Below are 6485 nucleotides of genomic sequence, written 5' to 3'. Positions count from 1 at the left end.
ATAGATGTTTACAATATATTTCCTGCATAAGAAGAAATCTCTATCTCGAGCTGCCACATCGATGTCAACATGTCTCTTAATGTGGGTTCTATACACTACATCAATAGGCACTCCCAAAAAGAAACAACTCTCTACATATGCAACAATGTCCCTCGAAAGCTTTGGCCTATGCAAGGCCCTGGTCTCACCTGAAGTGTCACATTGACCATGACAAGCCCAACCTTCCCCATCTTCATGTTCATACATATTGAAAGTTAGTATTGCTCTATCAGGCATTTCATGCATAACTTTTACAATAAAGTGGCATTGGCAACCCCTCTTCTGCACAAATGAGGTCCTTCGTTTAGCTGAAAGATTTCCTCTTTTGTCCTCTGGGCCAAACGAACAATGATAACTAAACCAAAAATTTAAATTGTTAGTACATACAAAGAAAGATAATTGTGGTTTCAAAAGATCTAAACAATATATATTTTAAATACTCACATATCATATTGCAATGCAGCAGTAGATCTTTCTTTTGGTTTCTTTTTTGTTTTTCTTATGAATTTGCATGGAGCAATAGGATTTTCTTCCTCTCCTTTGATAAAGTCAAAAACTCGTCGTAACGGGATTACAGCAACTCGATCAATACCATTGTTTTTTTATTTATTTCTGTCCAAACCAAGTCTTTACCAGAGAATTCCATTTTTCCTTTGAGGTCTTGCACCTCAAGATCCATGATATATTGCCATTTCTTTCGCTTGCCCATTTTGAACTTATCTGGTCAAACAATATGCAAGAACATCAAAACCAAAATTTCAATCTTAGCAAGTTATCCAACATATATATAAATATAAAACATCTTTTATGCTTTTTTTGAGGTTTAAAATATCAATCACTCAATAATGACAAAAATAAATAGCACAAAAGGATTTGCACCGTTTACTGTTTTATCTATTTTATCTATTTTATGACCTAGCGTGCTAATTACATTATCTATAGGATTTGCACTGTTTACTGTTTTATCTGTTTTATGACGCCGAACTTGATTTTCCTGATAAAGTTTTACAGAGATATCCCTTCTCATCATACTAAAAATAGCCTCAGGCTTACTATAAAGACTTGAGCAGTTTGACTATGCCTCAGTGACTGGAATTATGTTCTGCTAATCGATATTCTTGTTGTCTTTTTTTAATGCAGGTGTGAAGCGACAGGTCTCCCTACAAGTATCACTGTTCATGTGGAGAATCACAGCTACAAGCTCCATAAGGTGGAGAAATTATTATTGATCATTGAATCTGATGATAATCTATGGTATAATAAGTTATCCATTTATTCTTCAAAATGGAGCTCTGATTCAACTAGTTTCAGAATTTTTTGTCCAATTTAATCACATTTTACTTTTGGTTATTGCTTTTCTCTGCAGTATCCGCTGGTATCAAAAAGTGGTTACCTGAAACGGAGCTTATCTGATACATCGGAGATCACTTTGACATTAGAAAGTGAAATCTTTGAGTTTGTGGCAAACTTTTGTTATGGGTCAGCAATATATATGGATCCCTTCAATGTTGCAGCCTTGAGATGTGCAACAGAGTTTTTAGAAATGACTGAAGAGTATGGCAGAGGAAACCTTTGTGAAAGAACTGATCTTTATCTTACTCAGGTTGTTCTGCAAAGCTGGGAAGATACCTTGGTTGTTCTTCAAAAATGCTTAGGTTTGCTTCCCTTGGCATATGAGGTTCAAATTGTCAGTAGATGTGTTGAATCTCTAGCCCATATGGCTTGCATGGAAGTTCTTGATCCTAAACAGAGAAAAGTAAAGTCTGCACATTCCCATGTTTGGAGTGATATCAGTGGCAGTTTAAGGCAAACAACAAACAGAGAATGGTGGATAAAGGATCTTCTTGCACTGCCTTCGGAACTTTTTGAGAGGATTGTTATTTCTGTCAGGGAATGGAAGAAATGATTACTGGGGAAGTAATAGTTCAATATGGTATAAAATAGATTTTTTTTAAGAAAAGACAGCAAATTGCAGATGATATAAATAGAACACCATAGAAAGATAAAAGCCTTAAAAAGTTATTAGGATGTGTTATTAGACTGCTTCCTGTGCAAACATCTTCTATACCTCTTGATTTTCGGTTCTCTTTGCTTCACAAATCTTTAGGCTGCAACCTTAGTAGCGAATACAAAACTCTATTGGAAGCTAGAATTGCCTCTCAATTGGAGAATGCAACCATTGATTACTTTTTGTTGCCAATGTCAAATACATACAATGGATCTGGTTTTGATGTCGAGGTAGAGAGTATGAAGCGAATAGTTTCCACTTTCATGCATCAGCAATCTGTCAAACTTGAGGATTGTGAGCTGAAGAATATAAGCAGCAACTCATATAGTTTTCAGAAAATTTTTACTGTGGCAAACCTCTGGGATGTATATCTTGCTTGGATTGCTAAGGATGCGAGATTAAATCCAGGCAAATTCGCAGAACTTGTTGGGATTTTGCCTTGTTCTACTCGTTCTAGTCACGATTTATTATACAAAGCCATCCACACATATCTCAAAGTAAGAACTGTCACCCAAAAATTCCCTTTAGTCTTTTTTTTTAAATATGTTTTCTTTTTATCAAATAGTTATTTATTTAAATTATGGGAAATATAGAATTTTCTTTTAGCATATAATTTGAGTATGTACAGTAGATACTTCATAATTTTTGACATGTACTCCTACTACTTGCCTTGATCAACAAAAAATCTAAAGAGCCCCCCTTTCTAAACTACAGAAGGATGTTTCCCTTATATGTTGACAGAAGCAAGGATCCATAGGCACCACAAGAGCTAGATTTCCTTCTCCCAACAGGCTATAGGCAGTCCTCAAAAATGCCTGATCTAGCAATAAATCATTGTAACAAGATGAGGTTTTATTTATACCGAACTTATCTGTGAGTGGTTCTATGCAGTCAATATCGAGATAATCGTCTTCTACATTCCTTTGGGTGACTGGTGCCCGACAGAGCAATATATCATTGGAATAAAAAGAGGTTCTATTTATACTTAAGCTTATCTGTTAGTGATTCTATTCAGTCAATATCGATATAAACTCTCTTCAACACTCCTTTGGATGACCGGTGCGTGTGCTCTGACAAGGCCTGAATCCTCCCATCTCTTACTCTCCATCGTGTCCAGCACATCATTTTGCAGATACCAAACATCTACTCCTCAATCCTGATAGTCAATGGCAGGGCTTCAGTAGTGGAGTTATCACCCTCCAATGAGCTCATAGTTTTCTTTGAACTATTGAGCTCTGCTACAATAATTTCCTATAACTCGTTAACAATTTCTTCTTGTCCCTAGAGAATTCTTCTTCCATGCCTACAAGAGCATCCATAATCATCCATTATTATATATAGCGTTTAGTTAGACTTAGTGATTTGCTTAGATAGACACTTATTTTTGCTGCACCTTTTTTGCTTTGTTTCTCTTGCTTATAGCATTATCTGTGAGCTGTTTAGTACTCTCACATTGTATTCACACTGGATGTATCTTTTAGCCCCAGTGACCTACTTAGGCGGTCATTTGTTAGACATTAATAAAATTATCTTATCGGTATCCACTGATGCAGAGGAGAGATAGGTGCATCAAATTCACAGTTTGTGGTATATTTGGCTCTCTAATAAGCTAAAGTGATTTTGCCTGGTTTGTGATTTATCTGAGGATCCCATCCAAGGCAAGTGGGCTCTGAAATGGATTATATCCAGTTTATCAACATCTGAAGATGATGAAGCATATCTTTTGGGAGTGCTTGTTTGCCAAGAGTTGTTGGATATATGCGGTGGATCAGTATTCAATTCCTTTCCAGGACAGTATGCAGTGGCATGTTGCAGTTCTTGGAGATGACCATTTTCATCTTCATTTTGCTTTTCTAGGATTTGGAAAATATCTCAAATTTCAGAATTCTTCATCCTTTGGAAAGTCAAGCGAAGTTTGTACTTAAGAAAAAGCATAGCTCAGTCTCTGCATTCTATTCTTTATGGCAATGAGATCCACCACAAGCTCCTGGCTAAGGGCACTCTGTAATAAAAGAGAGCATTAGCAAAAGCAAAAAAGTGATGGCTGGGAAAGCACATTAATTTACTGCTTTCCCCTGCGGGACCGATGCTACTGATGGATCAACAATTGGCTCTGCTCTGTATTTTAAACACAAGCTAACATCACTGGGCATTCTGACGACAGGTAAACTAACATGGGTAGGAATTTTTATCACTGAAGTAGAATAATATAGCTAATGGCCTACTGTGTTGCGAAGACTATAACATTAGATTAATAAGATAAGAAGCTAAATAATGACAATAGATTCCTACTGTATCCAAGATATTCGGTTGTAGTTCTATCTACTAGTAACACAAGAATAGTAGCTTGTTAGAGGTGTCATCTAATTATCTATTGAAGATAATGCAATGTAATCACTGGCGCTGGTGAATTCAATTGTTGTGTTGTTTTCGATTTATCTCATATGTGGTAAGCCAATCTCTTGGCCACCAGCTTCTTCTTCGGCCAATTCCTTCCTCTCTATTTTGAAATCCTTTGTTGTGTGAGAGGGATTTGAGCTACTGTTTGAGTACAAGCTGCTTTCCGTCAATGGAGTAGTGTGTTGACTAAGAGAGAATAGCTCTATATGGTGTCAGTGGATTGAAGAGGGCTCTATCAACTGTTTTAAAAAATGCTATATTAAACTCTGCACATTATGAGAATTTACGAGTGAATATAGAATTAGTAATCCTTCACTGATAGTATGCAGTGAAAACCAGAAATCCATAAATTCCAAATTAGTAATCCTTGACTGAGTGTATGCAGTAAATACCAGAAATCCTAAAATTTCATTATGGATGTATGTAGAGATGATGTACGGAGAAAGTCCAGAAATCACCTTGAATCCCCAAAGCTGCCTATGAAGCGGCTGAGCGTTTGACTGTTCGTTACAGAGCCAAGGTGTCCTGTATCATGAAAAATCTGGAAAATTGGTTCAACCGCGGGAGCTCTGGGGAGGAAGGTGAGTGAGGGAGCAACCGCGGGATTTCGCCTGACCGGGATTTCGAATTGGAGCGAGCGAGACTTTCCGTGTTCGATCCACTCGAGCTGCGCCGGATCCATTGTCAGGGGATGTCAGGATTTACAGCTGCGCCGGTCAGGCTCTGTCAGAATGGCCACGGAAGGGTGGCGGCGAGAGAGGGTGGTTGCGAAAGAGGGTGGCGGAGCGAGGAGAAGGTGGCGGAGGGCGGACGGATTGCCGGCAGCCGGAGCCGGACGATTTTCCGGCCGGTGGCGGAAAACGGGCCATTCTTCCGCCCAGCTAGACTACTCCTTTAATTCTAACCGCGAAGGCGGGCCTGTGCCAACGTTCTCGTACCTGTACGGCCCCTGCGATATTGTTCTCGTCTGCTGGGAATTTTCTGTTGGCATATTGTTCTCTTCTGCTGAGAATTTTCAATGCAAACCTCTCTGTCAATTGCCTTACATTGAAAGTAGTGGCAGGTAAAAAATATAGCGATTTCTGAAGCCAGTGAAATAATGGGGCTCGTCCTTCGCAGCTGTGATTCATTTCATTTCACAGGTATGATTCATTTGAATTGGTGCCCAGAGACCAAACGACATTCATGGAATAAGTAGTGCTCTCATTAATTCTAACAGAGAAGTCGAGCCAATATTCTCGTGCCTGTACGCCTGCTGGGATATTGTTCTCTTTTGCTGGGAATTCTCACTGCAAACATCTGTGTCAATTGGCCTACATTGAAGGTAGAGGCAGATATATTTGTAGCGACTTCTGAAGCCAATGAAACAATTCCATCCCTTCGTCCAGCCAGAACATCCCAGCCCAGAGTAAGTTTATATGACGATGCCTGCAATCAATTATAAAGAATTATTGGATGTTCAACATTGTTTTGTTGACAACAATTATTAAATCTGTTTCAGAGTCCAATTAGAATACAGTTTCTGGTTCGAAACTTTAAACGATTGTGTAGGCTTCTGTAATAAATTTGTAACTTTTTATAATTTATGACATCTCAACAAGTATAACTCACCCGGGTATTAATTTCGTTTTATTGTCGTGTTAACATCTTTTTACGGTCGTGACTCTGGTTGTACTTACTTCTTCGGGGACACGACCCTTCTCATTGTTATTGCTCAAGCACGAGCAGGGAGTGGGAATGGAGGATGACTGAGACGATATTCGACCAAACCCTTAATTCGATACCCTACTAAACAGCACAACGCGAGGTATGTAATTGATTGTTGTTACATAAACTTTTTGAACTTTATTTCACCCAAGCATTTCACCCATTCAACCAAGCTAAGATATTGGAATCCTTCTTCCTTGCAAGAGAAGGATAAACATGAATCCGATTCATTATGGTGATCATGCAGAAATTCAACATTGGCATTATGTTTGCCCATATTCAGAAGCAGAGTATCAGTGTGCTTCACATTCAGTGAAAAACAGGAATATCA

General features: G+C 38.5%; 1 pseudogene; it reads left to right on the top strand.

Annotated features, from left to right (window-relative positions):
• The first annotated feature begins 329 nt into the window (after nucleotides 1–329).
• Nucleotides 330–6008, top strand: LOC149235906 (BTB/POZ domain-containing protein At5g48130-like; annotated as a pseudogene).
• The last annotated feature ends 477 nt before the right edge of the window (nucleotides 6009–6485 follow it).

This window comes from Pinus tabuliformis, chromosome 8, assembly GCF_031772625.1.
Source record: "Pinus tabuliformis cultivar Carrire ecotype Pingquan chromosome 8, CPIR1, whole genome shotgun sequence".
Classification (NCBI taxonomy): domain Eukaryota; kingdom Viridiplantae; phylum Streptophyta; class Pinopsida; order Pinales; family Pinaceae; genus Pinus; species Pinus tabuliformis.
This window is presented reverse-complemented; position numbering and strand designations above follow the sequence as displayed.